The following is a 4,283-nucleotide window of genomic DNA, read 5'->3' on the forward strand; positions in this document are numbered from 1 at the left end:
TAATAATATATATATAAAAATATAAATAATAATAATAATAATAAAGTAATAATAATAATATATTTATAATATTAATATTAAATAAATAATAATTTATTTTATTGTTTTAGAAATAACATTATTTCTATAATATTAATTTATAATAATATTTATAATATTAATATTATAATCAATAAAATAAACATTAATAATAATAATAATATAATTAATATTATATTATTATTATATCAGCTTGCATTTTACATAAAACGAGAAAAAAATTTTTACCTTAAATTTTCGGGGCGTTACACTAAACGATCGTGTAGCCAAATCTAAACGATTGTGTAACTAAATCTAAATGATCATGTAACCCAATTAATTAAACAACTGTGTAACCAAATTAAACAAATAGAATTGAAAAAATAAATCGTTTAGAACGAACAATACTAAACGATCGTGTACCAAATATATTACGTGCGCTATTGACGGGACATTTTTGATATTTTCCATGGTAAATAGGTTTTTTCCGTTTTTAGAATTATTCTATATAGTGTAAATATTTTACCGTTTTGTTATATTTTTGAAAAACCTCAAAATTCAAATACTCATTCACATTTGCATTGAATGGGCAAAAATGGTAGATTTTCTCTTAATTATTTAACCTGTTGTGAAAAATAACTATTCTTAACACATAATAGTTAATTTATTTTAAAAATGAATCAAATTTAATAGAAAAATGATGTTTAGTGACATATTCATTAATTTTGCAATTAATTTCGATGATTTGAATCAAGAAAGATGTATCATTGATTGCTTAAATCCTCGTACCTAGCGTTTTTTTTTCCTTTAAAAGATGCATTTTAATTTACTACATTAATTTGCTTATTAAACCAAATGAATTTTTAATGAACCATCCATTCTTTATGAATACAAGGGCTTCCTAGTCCCTATTTTCAAAAGTCAAACTTGAAGCTAAGCCTTCACATATCCCTCTTGCATTCAATAATATTTTGTCTATCACTTTCAACTTGATAATTATGACAATATTCAAACTAGAAATGCTCTTTATAGTGTATTTGTTATGAAATAAAGAACAATGAAACAATCAAAGAGAAGAATAGAGAAGAGAAGAAGAGAAGACAATTGAACTCAATTGTGGTGTGTATACAAATGATCTCTACAACATCTATTTATAGGGTTGTGAGAATAATGATTACAAAACCAAACATAAATAGGGGACAAGAAAGTTATAATACTTCCCTTTAGATGTTCATATTATCTAAAATAAATGACTCGTTAAAACTCTACTAGGAAAAAACTCGATGGGAAAAAATCCTAGTGAAGGAAAAAGAGTACATCATTTTATATGCTTTAATAATTGCCTCATTAAAAACATTGCTAGGAAGACCCAATGGAAAAAACCATAGTCAAGAAAAGAATGCAGTATTTTACTCCCTCTCATGAGTACATCACTTGAATTCTTCGAGTTGTCACATTTCAATGTTGTGCTTAAGCTTTTCAAATGTCGGAGTTGGTAATTGCCTTCGTAAATAAGTCTGCCAGGTTGTCTTTTGAAGCATTTTTGTTGAATATTGATGTCATCATTTGATGCTTTATCTTCACATAAGAACACTATTGGTTAGTTTTGTACATCATCAATATCGCTGCATGATTTAAAGTAGTTGTTCTAATCTGCTTCATAAGCTACCATAATATAAAAAATCTTATATATATACTAAGTAACTCGTGTAAGATCTAGCTCGCATGAGTTAGATAAATAACCTGCATCTTTATAATCAACTAGATCACAATTAGATCTATTAAAATAAATAAATTACTGTGAGCTAATAATTCTTAAATTAAACATACATAGTTTAATTCTACTTCAATATTTTTTGGAGAAATATTATTTTTTATGTTACAAAATTACTAAAGATATTACAACAAGTGGTGTATAAACTAGTAAAGATATAAGTACACTTATTTTTCAAAATTATGGTTCTTCAAGACTTCAAGTTCTTCATCATCTTTTTGAATACCAAATGATATAATTTTTTTTTCATATGGCCAAGTGAATGAACCACCCTAGGAAAGTTGAATGATATAACTAGTCCAATTTCATTTGCTTTATGCTTTATTTGCAAGTTAAGAGAAAACGTATAATCTCAAATTCTTTTTAGAGAAATTCTATTATCTTAGAAATCTTTTCAGGAGTTTCTACTCAAATCATCAAATTGGACAAATGAGGGTTATTTTTATACCCTTGTATCAACAAAAATGTGATAAGAGATGATGATATTCGTCTAGAATATTTTGTAACTCTCTTATTATTGAATCATATGATTTTATAACCTTTAATCCTTCAGGGATGGAATTATTAATAAATTTATATAAATGTATAAGGACTACACCCATAAGGTGAATATGTATCTCTCATATAACCAATACCAATTATTTGTGATAATTATTATGGAACTTGTACCACTTTCTATTTGTTTTTCTTACAAATACTTTACTTGTATTCAGCATGTTCGACATTCTCTAAATGTCTAACTAGTTCTCACGATTTGAAACATAAGTTTATTTTAATTGAATTGTTTCTTTTCACATAAGTCTATCCTTTTTGTGTTGTCACGACATTGTTCAATATGTCTAAGTACATATTACTTATTTTCATAAATAATATTGTGAGCAACGTTATATGCAAAAATGTTATCGAGTTATTTAAGTATGGTTCCATTTCTTTTCATGACATAATTTTATCGAGATCTCTTTACTATCCTTATTTACTTTAAGATTCTTATTAGTACTCATATTCAGGATTTCTTATAGAATATCCATATTCTTAACTGATCATTAATTGACTATTTCTTCTTCAAGGATCTTTCTCTTTGGAACTCCCATTTGTCTATACGCTTCAAGCGTGTAGTATTGACAACTTGTTGCACTAGGATATCATTCTTAGATGGTATCTTTATAACCACTATAACTCGTTCACTTTCTTACAATTATAAATGTTCTATAAATGCATCTACATTTGATTTGATATCATTTTATTCCAAATGAGATATCTTTTGAACTTCTAGCTCAAAATAATTTGTATGATGATCAAAATGAGACAATACTTATGCAATATTTCATTCAATTTATGTAACGACCCGACTCCTTATACTGAATCGAAGTCATTACTAAATATAGAACAAGTGGTTTAAGTCATAAAAATTATTAAAACGCATACGGTTTAAGAAATTTCATTTATAAAAATTTAAACAAGGTAGTCATGCAAAACAAAAGTAAAAGCGTTCTGAAGTCCTACTCGGGCCCTATCTACATAAAAGATGGTAAATAATGAAAAGTACTCAAACTCAAATGCGAAAATTTGAAATAAGAATAAGCGGAAGCGGTAGTCCCTATGGCCCTTCACGGTCTCACTTCGGGTCGCTCGCCAGCTTGCCCTTGCCCTTGCCTCGTCCTCTACCTGAAAACATAAAGTGAAGAGAGTGAGTATAAAAATACTCAGTAAGGGACCCACTACTAGTCCCACTAGGTGCCTGTTAACTTCCTGTTAGAGTCCTGATAACTGGTACCCAATCTCTGGCACGTTCCCGAACACGTGCAATCATGAGCTCCCGTAGGAACGTAACTCTGGTCTTCGGTCCCCCGGGGGACACCTAGGACAGTCGGGATGCGAGGACCCCGTCGAGCCACTCGAGTCATATCTATATCCATGCTAGACTGGTGTCCCGTCGGACCACACAGTCCTCAATAGGTGGTGATCCCGAAGGACACCCATGCAGGTACGACTCTAACAGATTAAGCTAACAGGTACCCTAATTGCAGTAAACATACACATAACATGTCACATAAATCACCTCTACACTCTCTCCGTCCCGACATTCGTCGTAGTCATAACAGCTCTTGCCACACATAACAGGCCATAGCATAACTATATCGTCAATTGCATCATACTAACATTTATTTCAGGCATCGCACTGTCTAATTCTCAACATGCAACATTGGGGCATACACAGTCTCATACTTCTAAACATGAAGCTAGTAGTAGAATCTCTTACCTGGAGATTTACTTGTAGAGTCCTAACTGCGAGGCAGTACGCTTTCCAAGCGACGAGGTCCTAACTGTTTAATATGCCAAGATTCGTAATTAGGTCACCAAAGACTAACGGTTCAAGACTCATTTGAAATGACTTACCCTAGAAGAAGGTTGCAGTGCCCGAGCCCCTACTGAAGAAATCCCGCGCTGCAGCAATTACTTGGTCCAAAACGTCCCTTAAGGAAAATAATTT

Source organism: Cucumis melo, chromosome 9 (genome assembly GCF_025177605.1).
Source record: "Cucumis melo cultivar AY chromosome 9, USDA_Cmelo_AY_1.0, whole genome shotgun sequence".
NCBI classification, from domain to species: domain Eukaryota; kingdom Viridiplantae; phylum Streptophyta; class Magnoliopsida; order Cucurbitales; family Cucurbitaceae; genus Cucumis; species Cucumis melo.